Source organism: Triticum urartu, chromosome 3 (assembly GCF_003073215.2).
Source record: "Triticum urartu cultivar G1812 chromosome 3, Tu2.1, whole genome shotgun sequence".
Lineage (NCBI taxonomy): Eukaryota > Viridiplantae > Streptophyta > Magnoliopsida > Poales > Poaceae > Triticum > Triticum urartu.
In genome coordinates this window covers 35095456-35119692 of record NC_053024.1, presented here as the reverse complement: position 1 = coordinate 35119692, position 24237 = coordinate 35095456, and the positions used below count along the sequence as shown (strand labels likewise).

At 46.6% G+C, this 24237-nt stretch overlaps 1 pseudogene; it reads left to right on the top strand.

The window, feature by feature from the left end:
- Positions 1-1010: 1010 nt before the first annotated feature.
- Positions 1011-24237, top strand: part of LOC125546569 — a 38629-nt pseudogene continuing 15402 nt past the window's right edge.

Below are 24237 nucleotides of genomic sequence, written 5' to 3'. Positions count from 1 at the left end.
CATTTATTGTTTGCAGATGACAGTCTTATATTCATCAGTGCAAGTGGACAAAGCGTGGACAGATTGAATACGATTTTGGAGATTTATGGCAATGCCTCCGGACAGAGGGTTAATAGAGATAAAAGCACAATTTACTTCAGTACAAACACCCCTGATTCGGTGCGGCAAACAATCAAGGCGATGCTGGACATTCAAGTTGAGGCCTTTAGCGAACGGTACCTGTGTCTTCCTACTGCTGTGGGGCGCATCCCAAGTGAAACTTTCGACCACATTGGTGACAGGGCTCGAGGGAAGATGAAAGGGTGGTCTGAACGTTTATTGGCATGTGCAGGCAGAGAAACATTGATGAAATCAGTGGTGCAATCCATACCAACGTTTAGTATGAGCACTTTTCTTCTAACCAAGAAGGTATGCAAGAGTGTTACCTCCCCAATGGCAATTTTTTTTGGAGCAGCTCTCTTGACAGGAAGGCAATGCATTGGGTCTCATGGGAACAATTGACGACGCCAAAGTGCAAAGGGGGCATGGGCTTCAGGGACATGCACCAGTTTAATCTAGCTATGTTGGGCAAACAAGGGTGGAGGCTGCTCACACAGTCGGATACATTGTGCTCAAGGGTGCTAAAAGGACGGTATTTCCCGGAAGTTGATTTCATGGATGCTACGCTGCCCAAGTCAGCTTCCAAGACATGGCGGGCAATTATGGCGGGCAAGGAAGCTCTCCAAGCCGGTTTGATCAAAAGAATTGGAGATGGCACATCCACTTCTATATGGACTGACAGATGGATTCCGGGAACCATCTCCATGATGCCACTGCTGCAACCATCGCCTACCACACTCGACAAGGTCTCTGATATGATAGATAGTGATAACTGGTCATGGCGACAGGAGGTGGTCCGAGACAATTTCATTGCGCCAGATGCCTAGGCCATTCTTAATATTCCATTGAGGCAAGGCGGTGGTGAAGATTTTCTCGCTTGGGCGCTCGATAAGTCAGGCAACTATACTGTCATGACGGCGTACCGTGCTCTTATGACTCAGAAAGAGCGTTTAGCTCTAGAGGAATGGACGGATACCAGTACTTCATGGGATGATCAACAGTTGTGGTCTGCACTTTGGAAGCTCAATGTTGTCCCGAAGGTGAGGGTGTTCTGGTGGAGAGTTATCCGCGACATTCTTCCAGATGAGCACACACTCAAGAGGCGACATATAAGTGAGAATAGCAGATGCAATATCTGCTTAGCTAGAGATGAAGACCTCCAACATGATTTGATGTACTGTTCACATGCGAAGAGGTTCTGGCACGAGGCTCGGTCATGGTTTGATCTACATCTACCTCAGCTCCATCCAGACTCTTGGGCGAGGGATATATTATGTCATGATCGTTTCTCAGAGAAGGACAGGCCACTGATCATTACGATCATGTGGGCCATTTGGCACTCCCGCAACAAAATCAAACACAATGAGGAAGGAACAGATCCGGCAACATCAATGCGTCTGACGAGAGAGGCTCTCGCCATTCTAGATCTTCCTCGGAATCTTACTATGACCATGGCGGGGCATGGGTGGCGGCCACCTGAGTTTGATCACATTTCTATCACCACAGATGGCGCCATTGACTTCGACACAAGCACTGGAGGTGCAGGTGGTGTGGCTCGTTCGGCAACCAAGATGTTAGGAGCTTGGTGTAAACCATACATGGGAATCACCGATCCCCTCTTGGCTGAAGCTTATGCACTTCGTGACGGGGTGTTGTTTGCAAGACTTCGAGGCTTCACACATGTGATAATGGAAATAGACTGCATGGAGATGGTTGATCTCTGGAATTCTCGCCACAATTCGAGATCTATTGTGGCACCTATCTTAGTTCAGATTGGAGAGCTAGCTCGTGATTTTTCTCTTTTTGTTGTTCAACATGTAAATCGGTCAGCAAATGTTCCGGCTCATCTATGTGCTAAGCGTGCTTGCACATTGCATGTAACGGAAAGCTGACTTGATGAGACTCCCAACTTCCTTGTGACAAGCCTTATGGTTGACTGTCCAAGGAATGCTCTTGTTTGAATAAAGCTCTCTGAATTGATTGCAAAAAAAAAACTAGCCGGCACTCTCTGGCCACTAACCCACTAATCCATCTAATACGCCACTAACCCAACAAACTCCACGCACTACATCTCCTGGAATCTCTCCAAGGTCAACAAGACGCAGCTGTGTAGCTAACGGCTCATGCATGCAACTAACAAATATATATCTACATGCACGTAAGTCCAGCACTTCCGCCAGGCTTCCATCTGCTACCTAGCCAGTCATGCAGGCTAACAAACGAACCAAGTCACATGGCTAGCATCCGTACGCATGCATCTAACAACCGGACAAGAGCATACCGGATCACCCAGCTCAACCTGTCACGCACCAGCCCCTTGCGCGACTTGCCGCTTCACGCAGCGCTACGGCTTCACACCGCCTCGATATCTCGCCATACTCACCGTATCGCACGGCAGCGCGGCATCTCGCCTCCCCGTCACACCTTCGCTGAAACTTAGCAGGACTCTCTACTCCTAGACTAAACTATATGCAAAACTCAAACATGCAGATACAAGGAATCAAGATTAAGTCTAACGGATGTAACACCCCCGACCCCAGGTACTCTGCCTGCAGCTATCGGGCCAGCAAGCATGAAACTGAAATCTGCCTCCGTAAGAATAGTTGTTGCAATTCTAGCTCCTGTAGGCGGCTTCATTTTGTTCACCATCATGTTCCTCAGCATCTTCTTTATATGTAAACGAAGAACACAACGACAGAATGAGATGGAAGAAGAGGAAGAGTTTGGGGAGCTACAAGGAACACCAATGAGGTTCACATTTCAACAGCTAAAAGCAGCAACCGAGCAATTCGCAGACAAACTCGGGGAAGGAGGATTTGGGTCTATTTTCAAGGGACAATTTGGTGTCAAAGGATTGTAGTAAAACATTTGGATCAAACTGGTCAGGGCAAAAGTTAATTTTCGGCAGAGGTTCAGACCATTGGCAGCATTCACCATATTCATCTGGTGAGATTGATTGGTTTCTGTGCAGAGAAATCCCATAGGCTCTAGGTATATGACTACATGCCCAAAGGATCCTTGGACAAATGGATCTACTGTCGACATGACAATGATGCCCCTTTTTTAGATTGGAGCACGCGGTGCAAGATTATAACTCGCGTAGCTAAGGGCCTGTCTTATCTTCACGAAGAGTGCACAAAAAGAATTGCTCATTTGCACTAGTGCAGAACCGGGCTATAGCACCGGTTCGGTAACCGGCACTAAAGTGTGGGGACTAAAGGCCCCCCCCTTTAGTACCGGTTCCGCATGAACCAGTGCTAAAGGGCAACCACGTGCCATGAGCCAGCTCCGGGGCAGGGAGCCCTTTAGTACCGGTTGGTGACACCAACCGGTATTAAAAGGTTGGGGGGTTTTGGGTTTATGATTTATTTTTCATTTAATTTTGTGTTTTCCATTTAATTCTTTTTCGTTTCCTGGTATTTTACGATACGACATATTGTACACGTTATGCATATATTTAAATAGAATTTCGAGTAGAACCGATCATATATATATATATATATCATCGAATGTCTCACAACCACCATTAATTCACACATACACACATGTATATATATATACAATTAGCTAGCTATATACAATTTCTCCTAATTGGTGCCTTCGGAGCCAGTGGAATTAGCCTAATTGGTGCCTTCGGAGCACGATGACAATTGAAAGTGGTTCATGGGGACGGTAGCGGGTAATAGTATTCTCCGTTCGTATCTATGACCTGGTCGAGCAAAAATCCCGCTATTTCCTCTCTAATTGCTTTTATGCGCTCCGTTGGTAGGAGCTTGTCCCGCACCTCTCTGAACTGTTAAGAAGGATATCAATATGCATGTGTATTAGTTGTGTGACTAGATATTGATAATGGTGTAAAAATTGTGAATAGTGTTCTGACAAACGTACCTAGTCCTGTCTTTGAGATCTGCTCCTTTCGGACGCCATCATGCGAATGTTCTCGTAAACGTAGTATCCACACAGATTATTCCCCAGCGCCTGGTTCAGGGCCTTTACGAGAATGGAATTTGATCAGATAACAATTAATCAAGCATGATAATTAAAGAGATGGTAGCTAGCTAGCTAGTACTACTTAATTACTTACCTTGGGTCGATACCATTTCAGGTTTTGTTTCCATTGGCCTGGAGTGACGTTGATGAACTTTGCCCAAGCCCTGCCCGCCGACAAAGAAAATGAATAAAGGAGTTATTAAATAGTTTTTACCAGGAAATGACGAACTAATTAAATAGGCCGAGATATAGTTAATAATGATTGAAATTACCTGTTTACTATCCCCTTCACGATGGTGTAGTCACTTTGTTTCTTAAGTAGTGAGTCCAGTACTTCAACTGTTCCTGTTGGAAATATGCCCTAGAGGCAATAATAAAAGCATTATTATTATATTTCCTTGTTCATGATAATTGTCTTTATTCATGCTATAATTGTGTTATCCGGAAATCGTAATACATGTGTGAATAACAGACACCAACATGTCCCTAGTAAGCCTCTAGTTGACTAGCTCGTTGATCAACAGATAGTCATGATTTCCTGACTATGGACATTGGATGTCATTGATAACAAGATCACATCATTAGGAGAATGATGTGATGGACAAGACCCAATCCTAAACATAGCTTAAAGATCGTATAGTTCGTTTGCTAGAGTTTTTCCAATGTCAAAGTATCTTTTCCTTAGACCATGAGATCGTGTAACTCCCAGATACCGTAGGAGTGCTTTGGGTATACCAAACGTCACAACGTAACTGGGTGACTATAAAGGTAGACTACGGGTATCTCCGAAAGTGTCTGTTGGGTTGAGACGGATCAAGACTGGGATTTGTCACTCCGTATGACGGAGAGGTATCACTGGGCCCACTCGGTAATGCATCATCATAATGAGCTCAAAGTGACCAAGTGTCTGGTCACGGGATCATGCATTACGGTACGAGTAAAGTGACTTGCCGGTAACGAGATTGAACGAGGTATTGGGATACCGACGATCGAATCTCGGGCAAGTAACATACCGATTGACAAAGGGAATTGTATACGGGGTTGCTTGAATCCTCGACATCGTGGTTCATCCGATGAGATCATCGTGGAGTATGTGGGATCCAACATTGGTATCCAGATCCCGCTGTTGGTTATTGACCGGAGAGTTGTCTCGGTCATGTCTACATATCTCCCGAACCCGTAGGGTCTACACACTTAAGGTTCGGTGACGCTAGGGTTGTAGGGATATGTATATGCAGTAACCCGAATGTTGTTCGGAGTCCCGGATGAGATCCCGGACGTCACGAGGAGTTCCGGAATGGTTCGGAGGTAAAGAATTATATATAGGAAGTGCTGTTTCGGCCATCGGGACAAGTTTCGGGGGCACCGGTATTGTACCGGGACCACCGGAAGGGTCCCGGGGGTCCACCGGGTGGGTCCACCTGCCCCGGGGGCCACATGGGCTGTAAGGGGGTGCACCTTGGCCTACATGGGCCAAGGGCACCAGCCCCAAGGGGCCCATGCGCCTAGGGTTTCCAAAGGGGAAGAGTCCCACAAGTGGAAGGCACCCCTAGGTGCCTTGGGGGGGAGGGAAACCTCCCTTGGCCGCCGCCCCCCTAGGAGATTGGATCTCCTAGGGCCGGAGCCCCCCCCCTAGGCCCTCCTATATATAGTGGGGGAAGGAGGGCTTTTTCATCCATGCCTTTGGTTGCCTCCTTCTCCCTCTCCAACACCTCCTCCTCCTCCATAGCGCTTGGTGAAGCCCTGACGGAGTACTGCAGCTCCATCACCACCACGCCGTCGTGCTGCTGCTGGAGCCATCTTCCTCAACCTCTCCTTCCCTCTTGCTGGATCAAGAAGGAGGAGACGTTACGCTGACCGTACGTGTGTTGAACGCGGAGGTGCCGTCCGTTCGGTGCTAGGATCTCTGGTGATTTGGATCACGTCGTGTTTGACTACCTCATCCCCGTTCTTTGAACGCTTCCGCTCGCGATCTACAAAGGTATGTAGATGCATCCGATCACTCTTTGCTGGATGAACTCATAGATGGATCTTGGTGAAACCGTAGGAAAATTTTGTTTTCTGCAACGTTCCCTAACAGTGGCATCATGAGCTAGGTCTATGCGTAGTTCTTCTTGCGCGAGTAGAACACAATTTGTTGTGGGCGTAGATGTTGTCAACTTTCTTGCCGTTACTAGTATTATCTTGCTTCAACGGTATTGTGGGATGAAGCGGCCCGGACCAACCTTACATGTACGCTTACGTGAGACCGGTTCCACCGACTAACATGCACTAGTTGCATAAGGTGGCTGGCGGGTGTCTGTCTCTCCTACTTTAGTTGAAGCGGATTCGATGAAAAGGGTCCTTATGAAGGGTAAATAGAAGTTGACAAATCACATTGTGGCTTTCACGTAGGTAAGAAAACGTTCTTGCTAGAACCCCACTTCAGCCACGTAAAACTTGCAACAACAATTAGAGGACGTCTAACTTGTTTTTGCAGCAAGTGCTTTGTGATATGATATGGCCAAAGTTGTGATGAATGATGAATGATATATATGTGATGTATGAGATGTTCATGCTATTGTAATAGGAATCACGACTTGCATGTCGATGAGTATGACAACCGCCAGGAGCCATAGGAGTTGTCTTTATTTTGTATGACCTGCGTGTCATTGAGAAACGCCATGTAAATTACTTTACTTTATTGCTAAACGCGTTAGTCATAGTAGTAGAAGTAATAGTTGGCGAGCAACTTCATGGAGACACAATGATGGAGATCATGATGATGGAGATCATGGTGTCATGCCGGTGACAAGATGATCATGGAGCCCCAAGATGGAGATCAAAGGAGCTATGTGATATTGGCCATATCATGTCACTATTATTATTTGATTGCATGTGATGTTTATCATGTTTGGCATCTTGTTTACTTAGAACGACGGTAGTAAATAAGATGATCCCTCATAATAATTTCAAGAAAGTGTTCCCCCTAACTGTGCACCGTTGCGACAGTTCGTTGTTTCGAAGCACCACGTGATGATCGGGTGTGATAGATTCTAACGTTCACATACAACGGGTGTAAGACAGATTTACACATGCAAACACTTAGGTTGACTTGACGAGCCTAGCATGTGTATAGACATGGCCTCGGAACACAGAAGACCGAAAGGTCAAGAATGAGTCGTATAGAAGATACGATCAACATGAAGATGTTCACCGATGTTGACTAGTCCGTCTCACGTGATGATCGGACATGGCCTAGTTGACTCGGATCATGTTATACTTAGATGACTAGAAGAGGGATGTCTATCTAAGTGGGAGTTCATTGAATAATTTGATTAGATGAACTTAATTATCATGAACTTAGTCTAAAATCTTTACAATATGTCTTATAGATCAAATGGCCAACGTTGTCCTCAACTTCAACGCGTTCCTAGAGAAAACCAAGCTGAAAGACGATGGCAGCAACTATACGGACTGGGTCCGGAACCTGAGGATCATCCTCATAGCTGCCAAGAAAGATTATGTCCTACAAGCACCGCTAGGTGATCCACCCGTCCCACAGAACCAAGACGTTATGAACGCTTGGCAGACACGTGCTGATGACTACTCCCTCGTTCAGTGCGGCATGCTTTACAGCTTAGAGCCGGGGCTCCAAAAGCGTTTTGAGAGACATGGAGCATATGAGATGTTCGAAGAGCTGAAAATAGTTTTTCAAGCTCATGCCCGAATCGAGAGATATGAGGTCTCCGACAAGTTCTTCAGCTGTAAGATGGAGGAAAATAGTTCTGTCAGTGAGCATATACTCACTATGTCTGGGTTACATAACCGCTTGACTCAGCTGGGAGTTAATCTCCCGGATGACGCGGTCATTGACAGAATCCTCCAGTCGCTTCCACCAAGCTACAAGAGCTTTGTGATGAACTTCAATATGCAGGGGATGCAAAAGACCATTCCTGAGGTATTTGCAATGCTGAAATCAGCAGAGGTAGAAGTCAAGAAGGAACATCAAGTGTTGATGGTAAATAAAACCACTAAGTTCAAGAAGGGCAAGGGTAAAAAGAACTCCAAGAAGGACGACAAGGAAGTTGCCGCGCCTGGCGAGAAAGCTGCCGGGAAGAAGCCAAAGAATGGACCCAAGCCCGAGACTGAGTGCTTTTATTGCAAGGGAAGTGGTCACTGGAAGCGGAACTGCCCCAAATACTTAGGGGACAAGAAGGCCGGCAAAACAAAAGGTATATGTGATATACATGTAATTGATGTGTACCTTACTAGTACTCGTAGAAGCTCTTGGGTATTTGATACCGGTGCAGTTGCTCACATTTGTAACTCAAAGCAGGAGCTGCGGAATAAGCGGAGACTGGCGAAGGACGAGGTGACGATGCGCGTCGGGAATGGTTCCAAGGTCGATGTGATCACCGTCGGCACGCTGCCTCTACATTTACCTACGGGATTAGTTTTAAACCTCAATAATTGTTATTTAGTGCCAGCTTTGAGCATGAACATTGTATCGGGATCTCGTTTAATTCGAGATGGCTACTCATTTAAATCCGAGAATAATGGTTGTTCCATTTATATGAGAGATATACTTTATGGTCATGCTCCTATGGTGAATGGTTTATTCTTAATGAATCTCGAGCGTAATGATACACATATTCATAGTGTGAGTACCAAAAGATGTAAGGTTGATAATGATAGTCCCACATACTTGTGGCACTGCTGCCTTGGTCACATAGGTGTCAAACGCATGAAGAAGCTCCATGCAGATGGACTTTTAGAGTCTCTTGATTATGAATCATTTGACACGTGCGAACCATGCCTCATGGGTAAAATGACCAAGACTCCGTTCTCAGGAACAATGGAGCGAGCAACCAACCTATTGGAAATCATACATACTGATGTGTGCGGTCCAATGAGTGTTGAGGCTCGCGGTGGCTATCGTTATGTTCTCACCCTCACTGATGACTTGAGTAGATATGGGTATGTATACTTAATGAAACACAAGTCTGAAACCTTTGAAAAGTTCAAGGAATTTCAGAGTGAAGTTGAGAATCAACGTGACAGGAAAATCAAGTTTCTACGATCAGATCGTGGAGGAGAATACTTGAGTCACGAATTTGGCACACACTTAAGAAAATGTTGAATAGTTTCACAACTCACGCCGCCTGGAACACCTCAGCGTAATGGTGTGTCCGAACGTCGTAATCGCACTCTATTAGATATGGTGCGATCTATGATGTCTCTTACCGATTTACCGCTATCTTTTTGGGGCTATGCTTTAGAGACTGCCGCATTCACTTTAAATAGGGCTCCATCGAAATCCGTTGAGACGACACCGTTTGAATTGTGGTTTGGTAAGAAACCTAAGTTGTCGTTTCTAAAAGTTTGGGGATGCGATGCTTATGTCAAGAAACTTCAACCTGAAAAGCTCGAACCCAAGTCGGAAAAATGCGTCTTCATAGGATACCCTAAAGAAACTGTTGGGTATACCTTCTACCTCAGATCCGAAGGCAAGATCTTTGTTGCCAAGAATGGATCCTTTCTAGAGAAGGAGTTTCTCTCGAAAGAAGTAAGTGGGAGGAAAGTAGAACTTGATGAAGTATTACCTCTTGAACCGGAAAATGGCGCAACTCAAGAAAATGTTCCTGAGGTGCCTGCACCGACTAGAGAGGAAGTTAATGATAATGATCAAGATACTTCTAATCAAGCTCGTACTGAAATTCGAAGGTCCACAAGGACACGTTCCGCACCAGAGTGGTACGGCAACCCTGTCTTGGAAATCATGTTCTTAGACAACGGTGAACCTTCCAACTATGAAGAAGCGATGGCGGGCCCGGATTCCGACAAATGGCTAGAAGCCATGAAATCCGAGATAGGATCCATGTATGAAAACGAAGTATGGACTTTGACTGACTTGCTCGTTGAACGGCGAGCCATAGAAAATAAATGGATCTTTAAGAAGAAGACAGACGCGGATGGTAATGTGACCATCTATAAAGCTTGGCTTGTCGCTAAGGGTTATCGACAAGTTCAAGGGGTTGACTACGATGAGACTTTCTCACCGGTAGCAAAGCCAAAGTCCGTCCGAATCATGTTAGCAATTGCCGCATTCTACGATTATGAGATATGGCAAATGGACGTCAAAACGGCATTCCTTAATGGTTTCCTTAAGGAAGAATTGTATATGATGCAGCCGGAAGGTTTTGTCGATCCTAAGAATGCTGACAAGGTGTGCAAGCTCCAACGCTCGATTTATGGGCTGGTGCAAGCATCTCGGAGTTGGAACATTCTCTTTGATGAGATGATCAAAGTGTTTGGGTTTACGCAGACTTATGGAGAAGCCTGCGTTTACAAGAAAGTGAGTGGGAGCTCTGTAGCAGTTCTCATATTATATGTAGATGACATAGTTTTGATGGGAAATGATATAGAACTCTTGGACAACATCAAGGCCTACTTGAATAAGATTTTTTCAATGAAGGACCTTGGTGAAGCTGCTTATATATTAGGCATCAAGATCTATAGAGATAGATCAAGACGCCTCATAGGTCTTTCACAAAGCACATACCTTGATAAGATATTGAATAAGTTCAATATGGATCAATCTAAGAAGGGGTTCTTGCCCGTGTTACAAGGTATGAAATTGAGCTCAGCTCAATGTCCGACCACGGCAGAAGATATAGAAGAGATGAGTGTCATCCCCTATGCCTCAGCCATAGGTTCTATTATGTATGCCATGCTATGTACCAGACCTGATGTAAACCTTGCCGTAAGTTTGGTAGGAAGGTACCAAAGTAATCCCGGCAAGGAACACTGGACAGCGGTCAAGAATATCCTGAAGTACCTGAAAAGGACTAAGGAAATGTTTCTCGTTTATGGAGGTGACGAAGAGCTCGTCGTAAAGGGTTACGTCGACGCTAGCTTCAACACAGATCTGGATGACTCTAAGTCACAGACCGGATACGTGTATATTTTGAATGGTGGGGCAGTAAGCTGGTGCAGTTGCAAGCAGAGCGTCGTGGCGGGATCTACATGTGAAGCGGAGTACATGGCAGCCTCGGAGGCAGCACATGAAGCAATTTGGGTGAAGGAGTTCATCACCGACCTAGGAGTCATACCCAATGCGTCGGGGCCGATCAAGCTCTTCTGTGACAACACTGGAGCTATTGCTCTTGCCAAGGAGCCCAGGTTTCACAAGAAGACAAGGCACATCAAGCGTCGCTTCAACTCCATTTGTGAAAATGTTCAAGATGGAGACATATATATTTGTAAAGTGCACACGGACCTGAATGTAGCAGATCCGTTGACTAAACCTCTCCCTAGAGCAAAACATGATCAACACCAGAATTCCATGGGTGTTCGATTCATCACAATGTAACTAGATTATTGACTCTAGTGCAAGTGGGAGACTGTTGGAAATATGCCCTAGAGGCAATAATAAAATCATTATTATTATATTTCCTTGTTCATGATAATTGTCTTTATTCATGCTATAATTGTGTTATCCGGAAATCGTAATACATGTGTGAATAACAGACACCAACATGTCCCTAGTAAGCCTCTAGTTGACTAGCTCGTTGATCAACAGATAGTCATGATTTCCTGACTATGGACATTGGATGTCATTGATAACGAGATCACATCATTAGGAGAATGATGTGATGGACAAGACCCAATCCTAAACATAGCTTAAAGATCGTATAGTTCGTTTGCTAGAGTTTTTCCAATGTCAAAGTATCTTTTCCTTAGACCATGAGATCGTGTAACTCCCGGATACCGTAGGAGTGCTTTGGTGTACCAAACGTCACAACGTAACTGGGTGACTATAAAGGTATACTACGGGTATCTCTGAAAGTGTCTGTTGGGTTGACACGGATCAAGACTGGGATTTGTCACTCCGTATGACGGAGAGGTATCACTGGGCCCACTCGGTAATGCATCATCATTATGAGCTCAAAGTGACCAAGTGTCTGGTCACAGGATCATGCATTACGGTACGAGTAAAGTGACTTGCCGGTAACGAGATTGAACGAGGTATTGGGATACCGACGATCGAATCTCGGGCAAGTAACATACCGATTGACAAAGGGAATTGCATACGGGGTTGCTTGAATCCTCGACATCGTGGTTCATCCGATGAGATCATCGTGGAGCATGTGGGAGCCAACATGGGTATCCAGATCCCGCTGTTGGTTATTGACCGGAGAGTCGTCTCGGTCATGTCTACATGTCTCCTGAACCCGTAGGGTCTACACACTTAAGGTTCGGTGACGCTAGGGTTGTAGGGATATGTATATGCAGTAACCCGAATGTTGTCCAGAATCCTGGATGAGATCCCGGACGTCACGAGGAGTTCCAGAATGGTCCGGGAGGTAAAGAATTATATATAGGAAGTGCTGTTTCGGCCATCGGGACAAGTTTCGGGGGCACCGGTATTGTACCGGGACCACCGGAAGGGTCCCGGGGGTCCACCGGGTGGGTCCACCTGCCCCGGGGGCCACATGGGTTGTAAGGGGGTGCACCTTGGCCTACATGGGCCAAGGGCACCAGCCCCAAGGGGCCCATGCGCCTAGGGTTTCCAAAGGGGAAGAGTCCCACAAGTGGAAGGCACCCCTAGGTGCCTTGGGGGGGAGGGAAACCTCCCTTGGCCGCCGCCCCCCTAGGAGATTGGATCTCCTAGGGCCGGCGCCCCCCTAGGCCCTCCTATATATAGTGGGGGAAGGAGGGATTTTTCATCCATGCCTTTGGTTGCCTCCTTCTCCCTCTCCAACACCTCCTCCTCCTCCATAGCGCTTGGCGAAGCCCTGACGGAGTACTCCAGCTCCATCACCACCACGCCGTCGTGCTGCTGCTGGAGCCATCTTCCTCAACCTCTCCTTCCCTCTTGCTGGATCAAGAAGGAGGAGACGTTACGCTGACCGTACGTGTGTTGAACGCGGAGGTGCCGTCCGTTCGGTGCTAGGATCTCCGGTGATTTGGATCACGTCGTGTTCGACTACCTCATCCCCGTTCTTTGAACGCTTCCGCTCGCGATCTACAAAGGTATGTAGATGCATCCGATACTCGTTGCTAGATGAACTCATAGATGGATCTTGGTGAAACCATAGGAAAATTTTGTTTTCTGCAACGTTCCCCAACAGTTCCTTCATCAACTTTAATGATTAACAAGATCCAGTGAAAACTACATGCACACACGTTTGCATGTCTTAATTAAGCGGGCATATATATGTAAGCAAAAACATGTAGGTAGCTAGTAAGCAAAAATAGAATTTGTAGTACAAGACAGTGTGACTCACAGGAAGTTGTAAGGAAGTAGTATATCGTCATTGTATTTGAGGCGCTTGAAGAACTCTAGCATGCTTTCCTCTACACTTGCTCGATAATATGTATCTAATTTCCATGTGTATTCATTGATGGTATTTAGGTCAATGAACCCAATGCCATAGCGTGCACCTTTTTTCATTTCATACATCTTCATCCTGCATAATACCATAGAAAAGAATATATTGAGGATAATTACAGGTAATGATTGATCAAAATGATCACTACAGCTAGCTTGAGACTTAAATTACATAAAGAAATCACTTACAGACAATAGCAACTGAGGATAGATTTGTCGAGTGCGTCTTGATTGTATAACAGAAATAGTTCTGAATACTCAACGGACACAACTTTCTCATGGAAGTAATGATCCTTCTTGACAATCACCATGAGGGACTCTCGATTAGAAATCTTAGTAATGTTCATGTACCATTGATGCAATTCATACATTCTCGTTGGGAGCTTCTTGACCTCGTCTGGCTCGACCAAAGGTTGGCTCCGAACATATTTCCGTTTTATTTCCTCCTCTCTAAGAGGAGACATGGGCTCGATATCGAGGAGTTGTCCAACGGTGATCATGAGCCTTTCAGCCTGCTCAATATGCTCCTCGGTTATTACCACATCGCCCAGCCCGGGAACGTTAACGGTTTGCCCACAATAATATTGGGCGCGCGTACTCTCATGTGTTGTTGGCACAGCGGGGGATTGATTGCGCCGCCTGTTCTCCCAGCTGGGGAACGGTTTTACCGCTCCTTTTGCCAGCTGATTTGCTCGAGCTCGAGCTCGCCTCGTTCTGTAGACGTGCTCGATTTAACATCCTGAGGTGGCTCTCATAGTCTGTGTCAACAAGCTTGGGAGCTGGTGCTCTAGCCATACGAATAAAGTGGTCAATCTTTTCCTCAAGCACTTTCTCCCTTGGCGGCGGTGGCGGTTTCAGTGCAAAATGGGCTTCCACATGGGCCTTCACTATGGCTGTGTTTTCCTCCTCGGACATGTCATAAGGCCTCTACGGAAGAGGCGCGAGGCTTGGACCATATTGAAATTGCTTGCCTCCGCCTGTACCTCCCGTACTACCTCGACTTGTACCGCTACGCACCATAGCTGCGGCGGCTCTCTTCCGTGATTGCTGAGGCGGCGGGGACGACAGACGTGGCTGAGTTGGAGGAGGAGGAGTGGCCTGAAGCTGTGTCGGACTTGGAGGAGGAGTGGCCTGAAGTTGTGCCGGACTTGGAGGAGGAGTGGTCTGGCGCTGTGTCGGACTTGGAGGAGGAGTGGCCTGACGCTTTGCCGGACTTGGAGGAGGAGGAGTGGCCTGACGCATTGCTGGACTTGGAGGAGCCGGAGTCTGCAGACTCGATGGCGGACTTCGACGAGGAGTCGGCTGACGCGGTGTCGGTGGCCTTCCAAAGATGATGCAATCCTTTCTCCATAGGATGATACGATGTTTGGCCTCTCCCAGTGTGTGATCCTCGTCACCTCCAGGAATGTCAAGCTCTAGCCCCGAATATTGGTCCACCACCTCATCAACCAAGACACGAGCATAGCCCACTGGAATCGGGTTGCAATGGAAGGTTGCCTCGGGGGGATTTGTAAAAGCAACGACGTCCGCCACCTCGGGGGGATATGTTCTCCGTGCCGAGGATCCTGGCAACACATCCTACTACCATGATGAATAGTGATGGTTAATGCAGATACAAAGGAGGACAACACTTTCTCAGATTTCACCTTAGCGATGCCAAGGAAACGAAATCTGGATGTTCGACCGAGAGACATTTAGCACTCCGCTTCTAATGTTCTCCTTGATGTGGTAGCGTAACCCATTTATAGATATGGTTTGGTATCTAGAACATCAAGTAAAAGGTCGGACTTCGGGAGCACAAGAATCCATAAGGAATAACTACTGGAGTAAATCCTACGAAATCCTTATGGGGAGGTGGCCAACTTCCTCAATCAAGATACTACAATGATAGGTCTTCCAGCTGGGTCTGTTGGCCACGACATCCACCTTACCGGTTTAGAAAGACCAACATTATAATTCCTGGGAAAAGGTCCAACCATCATATCTGCCTGAGATTCAGATCTGGTTGGTGTGAGGATATTCCAGACTCATCAAGTCTAGAGAGAAAAACGAAATTTTGCAACACAAGTCGACGAGATGACGTTGCAGGATTCTCGGGAAATAGACTACGGTAGCATGCTCCAAAACATGAGCTGGTTCTGCTAAAAACACATGTGAACATGCTGTCCCAAACAAGCATGACCACATAGTAGTCTTATAATAAAATAATACCGAGTTCAGGTGGGAACCATCATCGAGGATATCGAAGTCCTTGCATAAGTCTAACTCTTAAGAAGAAACTTCTTCTCCTTGAACAAATCAATCAGTGGGTTGGTGTGCTAGGGATTCACATAGAATGAAGGTTGCAAGTCTCCAGACCACAGAATACTTCGCACGTATGCATGACTGACTTGGGATGATTCCAGAGAAAGCGAAACAAACTTTTCCAAATTCATGGCGGCAACTTGCTTCAAATGCACGTGAACTAGAGGAAGTCACTTCTTATACCAAACATATGCTTCATGAGCTAGCATGAAGAAATGCATTCAAAGTTTCCAACACTAGCTTAATGTTCAACATGAATCATGGATAAGATGAAAATATTGTCGATGGGCTCAACAACAGGTCATCCAGATTTTCGTGAAGATGGAATTCCATAATTATGTGAACAAGGTGATAGCATTGGTCAGACCCAAAAAGATATAACGGTGTATGCTCGAGGAAACCCACGAGTAAGACAACATTATGAACATCGTTGGTTCTTATTTGACTTGACGATAGCCCACACTCAAATCAAGGTTTGGACAAGACGATAGATTCAACAACCGATCCCGAGGAACAATCGATAAAAATATCATCTTTCTTCAACACACACACACACACAAGGATATCCCTTGGAATGAACTGAGCCGGACAAGCTTTCATCTTCCAACTCTCCAAGTTGTTGTTCAGCTTAACCAACTAGCTCAGGGTATCCAACACAGATTCTTGGAGAAGGGGTGGTTTACAAGAAACCAACTTGATCACGAGCTCAACATAACAGTCAGGGGGCAACCTAGTGATACTTCCGAGGAAATATTCAAAAAATCACGAACCACCGATATGTTTCTAAGCTCGGGAACAATCTCGCTTTTCAGAGAAAGACAATATGATCAAGAGAGCGAGGGACTGACACAATCCTAACTCATTGATCGAAGAGTGCACCAGGAAAATTGGACTAGGTAGCACGATCAATCTTAGGATGATGATTCAATAACCAACACACTAAGAAAGAAATTATTATCCATTAGCTACCTAGCAACTAGTTGCTAGGAGTATTGATTTCACACATCATGGTTCACTTGCCGGCATTCTGGTTGCGACAACACGGGACCGAGGAATGAATAATGATGGCGAGAAGTATCACTGTATCAAGAATTCATAAGACGATGTGCAATTCCCATGACATTCTTGACATAATATGGTAATGCTCCAAGGTAGAACAGAGCAAAAGCTGGATTGGCATTTTAATCCGCGAAATACAACTACGTTGACCCAATCCTAGAAGTGGCGAGGTACTGGAGTTTGTTTCTCCTAGTCATTCCGGAATAGAATGGCTTGACGGACCACAAGAATAATAGGCATCGATGAACACGAATGCACACATACTCTTGACTATCAATTGATAGACAAAGGTCAGGAAACAACTAAAGAGGAACGACTCAAAGGAACATATATCTTTCTGAGTTGTGGATCCATAGATTAGTATGTCGAGCAAGCTCAACATTTCTTCTGGATAACCCATGCAGAAAGGTAGAACTGGCAGAATCACAATTATGAATGGAGAACTCCTCAGGAGTACTCTAATGGTGATCTTTTGGTTCAAAGAACTTCCGCCTTAATGGTTCATGGTATTTGGAAGAAGGAAATACCACGGACCTCAAGGACTATCGCAAAGGTTACTAATATCTTAAGGGAACTAGCAAATACTAACAACATGAAGTACGGTGAATCTTGGGTTCAAAAACCCAGGAATAGAATACCTACTAACTAAATGGCATCACGGGATGCTTTCGAGAATGATGGCCAGAATCATCATACTGAGAACACAAGACATGGCTAGATTACTAGGTGATCCTCTAAGACACCTAGGGTCATAATACTAGCTCCAACCTATATGTCGAGGCAACAGAGTGCCTCAACTCACCGATTAGTGTGGTTAATCTGGCCCAAAGGTTATCAGAAATGGAAAGAAAGGATTTGCAAATGCATCAGACTATTTAGAGACCTGGGATGACGCGGACAGCATAACGGCTGTAAATGCTCAAACATATTTGAGACATTCTGCAAAATGGTGGCATAACCACTCAACAACATCATATCAAAGTTCTGAGGCCAGCTATGACATATGGAAGTAGTAAGAACTGAACTGAGGCTTGAACTCAACAATCCTAGGCAACTACGGTTTAGTAACACGTCATCCTGAGAGATAGAAGAGAAGCCTAGTTCTTAACCCCCGCAGAAAAGAAGAGGGTGACTCAGATCAGAAGGCATAAGGTATAAGGAGTAAAAAGAGCCTTACGTTCCCTTCCACAATCAATTCCCTTATATAACTAAAGCATTTCTAGACACGACTTCGACTAGTTGGCTTGCTAATCCTACAAGCAGTCAGGCCCTGATACCAAAGCTGTCAGGACCCCGATTCCAAGTCACATCGGTCTAGCTGGTAACACCTCATATCACCTTGCGGCCTCACGCACGGTATTCCCACGGGTGTCGCCTTACCATGGCCCGGGGCCGTTTGCGCCTTTTGGCTCACGTATATGATTGTGTCGCTAGCATCCATATGACGGAGAACCCGGGCCGACATGGCTAGTCGTGAACCCAAAGCGGCACTAACCCATGGAGACAGGCATACATGAATCAACTTCGAGCATGTCGGTCAGCAGTGTGTGAATCCGGGCTGTAGCACTGGGCTAACAGGACTCTGGTAAACCGGGCTGTAGCAGGCTAGGCAGGACTCCGGATGTCACCGCGTGACATTTCCCCGAAGGGACAGACACAGGAACGAAGTGAAACACATGTCGGCCAGTCAAGTGTCCTGAGTAGTAGTGCTGGGCTAGCAGGACTCCGGTGAACCGGGCTGTAGCAGACTACTATGGCTCAAGGAAGCACTAGACTACATTTCCCCATAAGAGAGGCTGCCAAGGATAAACGACTAGATTGTCGGATCCCACACATACCAAGCATTTCAATCATACACACAATATGCTCGATATGTGTAAATACAACATGGCATCACAACAAGACTCTACGACTCAAGTATTTATTCATTAGGCTCCGAGGAGCGAGATATTACAAACATGGGTCTCATGACCCAACAATCATAGCATACAAATCAAAACACATGCGGAAGCTTAACATGTCTGGGGACAGACATCTACAAATGAAAAGGCTGAGAAGCCTGACTATCTACCAGACCTGCCGAGGGCACAAGATCGTAGCTGAGGCAGCAAGCTAAACGTCGAAGTCCACACGGAACTACTAGCGAGACTGAAGTCTCTCTGCAAAACATAAATTAAGCAAACGTGAGTACAAAGGTACTCAGCAAGACTTACATCAGAACTAGCTACATATGCATCGGTATCAACAAGGGGGGGTGGTGGAGTTTGACTGCAGCAAGCCAGCTTTGACTCAGTGGCTAACTTGAACTACGACTCCAAGTAACTCTTTTGAGGTGGCGCACACGAGTCCACATATTCACCATTCAATACACCACTATGGATCCGCTCCCGTCTCCCTATGAGAAGGCCATCCATAGCACTCACACTTATCTTGCGGGTTTTAGAGTATCCACTTCCACTTGTCTATGAACTGTTATAGGCAACCCAGAAGTCCTTTACCGCGGACATGGCTATTCGAATAGATCATTTATAACCCTGCAGGGGTGTACCTCTTCACACACGCTCTCGCCACTTACCACCATGTACACGTCATGTATCTCGGCAACCTTCAAGCGGAAGCCTGGCGAGGGAGTCGGCCACGACCTGACTAACCACACAAGTCTCTAGTCCAGGTTTATCGCCTATTCGGGTTCCATCCGCGAGGAGATCCGGCCGGAGTTTCTCTCACAGCCCCAAACGATGTGTACAGGGTTCCCGAGACACCAAACGGGCGCCCGGTACACCGTGCCATGGTGTATCTACCGCATCATAGCCCACCCCTAGGGTCAGCGCTATGCACGGCCGCCAACACATATCCTACAAATAGAAGAAACTAGTTGCAACTCCTGGACAGAGGACAAGGGCAGTTAATAAGTCGAGAGGGTCCATTGGTTTTGGGCCCAATGCGTGGTAGTAGCTGGTCATGGATCACAAACACAGAACTCAGTTCCTAAGAACGGTTTCAATGAGACAACCCACCATGTACTCCTACATGGCCTCTCACCGCTACCTTTACCAAATCGTGTTCACACACTTAGCTCACACACAGTAGGACATGTTCATCACTGTTCCAATTCATCCCCAATGAATCAGACCTGACACAACTCTAAGCAATAGCAGGCATGACAAACAAGCATGAATGAGTAGGCACATCAGGGCTCAAACAACTCCTACTCATGCTAGTGGGTTTCATCTATTTACTGTGGCAATGACAGGTCATGCAGAGGATAAGGGTTCAACTACCGCAGCAAGTAACAGTTGAATCGTTGTTGTCCTAATGCAGTAAAAGAGAGCAGGAGCGAGAGAGTGGGATTGTATCGGAATGAACAAGGGGGTTTTGCTTGCCTGGCACTTCTGAAGATAGTATAGTTCTTCATCGGTGTCATCGAACTCATCGTCAGAACCACGTCTATCGAGAGGGGGCAAATACCGGCAAACAAAGAGGAACACAATCAATGCAATGCAACAATTATGATGCATGATAATGTCATGGCAATATGCTGTTGATTGAGCTAATGCAACTAGCAATCATATTAAATGAAGTTGGTTTGAACCAAGGGTTCAAATTCAAACTCCATATGTGCTTATTTAAATGTCAATTATGCAAATTGCCCTGTACAGCAACCCTAGGTTGTTCAAACATGCATGCAAATGCCATAAATAGATTCCTTGAATTTTTCTGATAATTTTTCATATATAATTTATTTCATTCTGAGTTATAGATAATTTTCTATGAATTTTAGAAGTTTTGGCTACTTTCTGGAATTTCCTGAATAGAAATAAATCCAGAAATTACATTATTGCATCAGCATTACGTCATGCTGACCTCAGCAGGTCAACAGGGGCCATCCAGGTCAAACCTGACCAGTGGAGCCCACTGGTCAGTGACACAGGACTGGTTAGAGTCGCTGACATGTGGGCCTGGTCAACGGCCACGTCAGCAGGTCAATTCTGACGCGTGGGTCCCGCTGGTTTTATTAAGTAATCTAATTATTTTTGTTATCCAGTAAACTAACAAAGCGGGTCCCACTGTCAGTGTCTAGTGTTAAACTAATAGGGTTAGTTAGCCCCTAATCTAATGATGTCCACGTCGGCTAACCGGCGATTAGCCGCCGACGCTAAGCAGGACACGACGGAGGTCCTCGTCCGGCCGTTTCCGGCGACAAGAGGTCATGCGGATGGGTTCTGCGGGACCAGCACGACGAGGCGCGTCGGACGGTGGCAGCTGCGGGTGCTGGGGCGGCGTGCAACAGCGACGGCGATGAGCCGGCGGCGGCCGGAGCTCGGGTGCGTGCGGGCGCGGTGCTGCGGTGCGCTAGGGGGCAGGATGGGCTGCGGGTTAGCTCCCTAGAGATGCTAGGAGCACGTCCGCGTACTCAAGAGCGACGGAAACGGGCTCTGGCCACGGCGGCGTGAGGTCCGGCGGTGGTGAGCTCTCGGGTCCGGCGGGGCAGCTAGCTAGGGGACGAAATCGAGTGCACGGAGTGAGGGAGGGGAAGAGGAGCTCACGAGGAGTCGGATGAGACGCTAAGTGGGCTCGGGGACGGCTTGGTGACGACGGAACGGCGGCGGCGATCTCCGGGCAGAGGCGGCGGGGACGAGCTTGATGGCGACGCTTCCGGGCATCCGGGCTTGCTTCCGTCGTCGAGGAGATGTAGTAGACGATGGAGGAGCTCCCGGAGACGGAGAGGGGTCAAGGGGTGGCCGGTGGATGCCGTGGTAGCGAGCGGCGGCGGCGGGCACGCTCGGTGGTGGGGAAGAGAGCAAGACAGGGGAGGGGAGAGAGAGCAGCGAGTGAGGGGGGGGGGGAGAGGGGTCTCAGGGGGGTGCGTGGCAACGCCAGGGCGATGGGGAGACAGGCAGGGAGGCAGGAGGTGGCCGGCGCGTGCCGGCGCGCGGCGAGCACACGCCCTCCTGCCTACTGGCAGGAGGTTGAAGACAGTGGGGGCGCCTGCTAGGCTGGGCCAACAGTGCTGGGCCGCAGCTGGGCCGCCAGGTAGGTTAGGTAGGTGGCCCTGTGGCCTTCTCTACCTCTCTTTTATTATTTGTTTCAGTTTTTTTAATTTTGCAATTAGTTTTTGATTTAGCAAAAACACCAAATCATTTCTATAAATCCTGAAATTAATTATGGGCAATAACTGAACTTTCTCAGAGGCCCTTAGCTATTTCCATAATTTCTGGAGCATTTAATAATATTTATAGCAATTAAATGCCCCAATTCAAATACTTTATGAATTAGTTCAATTATCCAGAATGGCCTAAAAATATTTGCATCATTTTTGGCAGAGGTTTTCACCTTTAACAAAAATAATGAACATTTTCAAAGGCATTTTGGAATCATTGAAGATTATTTTAGGTTGAACCTATTGACTTGATCTGGTGCTAGGGTTTCAACAATCCCCATTTCAAGTTTAAAAGGAATTTAAACATGATGCAAGATGATGATGCAATGACAAGCAAGGCTAATGCTAGGGCTGTGACACCTTGCCTCGTGTTCTTCCCGGGTGTTCAGGATTTCCCAGGGCACGCGTAAGTTCGTCGTTCTCTCTATTGGGCTCGAACACCCCCGATCGAGCCTCTTCTATTGCAACAAGTATCTTATCTTCGGCTCCGTTCAGACATGCCTTCTTCGAAACTAAGCCTGTCTTCGGGTCCAACTCCCCCCCATGCGCATAGAACCAAGTCCTGCACCTAGGGGGGCAGCTCAATGTAACTGGAGTGACATCTGCATCCTCCATCTCTTTCTCAGACTTATCCCACTTAGGCATTGCCACCGCGTAGCCACCTGGCCCCAGCTTATGGAACTTATCCTTTTTTGCGGCATTGGCCTTGTTTATTCTCGATCGTTCCTTAGATAATTCTGATTCCTTGAATTTCATGAAATCGTCCCAATGAGCACTTTGCTTCTCTAGTGTTCCCTTGAATACTGGAGTCTTCTTTCCTCCCTTCATGTACTGGGCCCATACACGTTTCTTATGGTTGTTCAATTCTACCACCATCTTCCTAAGAGCAGCGTCCTTGACTTTCTCCACTTCTGCATCTGTGAAATGATCTGGTAGGGTGAAATGTTCCATGAGAGTTTCCCAAAGTAGAACTTTTTGTCTGTCGTTGACAAAAGTAAAATCTGGACGTGGCTTTGCTTGGTCTCTCCATTCTTGAAGGGAGATCGGGAGTTGGTCCTTCACAAGAACTCCGCACTGACAAATGAACTTGTCCGCAATCTTCTTAGGCGCTAATGGTTCACCATTAGGTTTGATGGCCACGATATTGTACTTTACGCCCTCCTTCGACTTTTTGTTCGGGCCTCGTACTGTCTTGCTGCCTGAAGATTTGCTCGATCCGTATGGCTGAAAGAAGAAAGATCGATTCGTTAATATATCTTCAAGTCATTTAAAACATGTGATGATCACCAGATGCCTGCTTATATAAATATACCTCGCCGGTCTTTGTTGTTTCAAGATCAACATTTTCTTCGTCATGTTCATAGTTCATGACTTCATCAACTCGGTCGTCGCGATCGAATATCATATCACCCTCCCCGATGTTGTTTAGATATTCGGAGCCGTCATAATCTTCTTCATTCTGATCATCATCTGGCCCGCGAGGATTGCATATGATATTGAACAGGGCCTCTTCTCCCTCTGTGCCGGTATTGTACGCCATAGCTTTTATTTAACTAATCCAAAAGAAATATATTCAAATTACAATGCATGGATGCAATCAATTAATAAGGAAAAACTGAATCAATCATAGTACATAATAAGCATCATCGAATATAATCTCGAATACGTCGTCTCGAATAGTAGATATAATCCCGAATACATCGTCTCGAATAATATATATAATCTCGAATAAATCATCTCGAATATTATATATCGAATACATCACTAGCTAGCTAGCTAGCTAATAAAGATCGAATACTAGAGAGTAATCTAGGCCACTCGTGGTTCCTGAGGCGCGGGCGGTGGACAACCAATGTGAAGGAACCATCACTGGATCATAGCTCGGGTGATCTCGCCGAAGAACCTGCCAGCTATTGGAGAACCTGACGTCCATAGCAGCCATGTAGCGATGGACGTGCTCGTCCTCCTCCCTGACATGGCGACGTACCACCTCTGGCGGGGCCGGCTCCCTCCGCACTGAAAGTGGCCCACGCGAACGCCACCAAAGGAGATCAGGGTCGACGATGGGGCCCGGAGCCGGGTTCCTCACCAAGCGTCACGCCCCTGAAGGTAGCACCTCCCAGTGCCAGCCCGGCGGAGCCCAGTCCCGGACATGGATCCTCTGAAGCAGGACGTCGTCGCGAATGGGTCGACGGCAAGGATGCGGGCCGGGCATCGTCGACAACAAATACTATACGCCGGAGAAGTA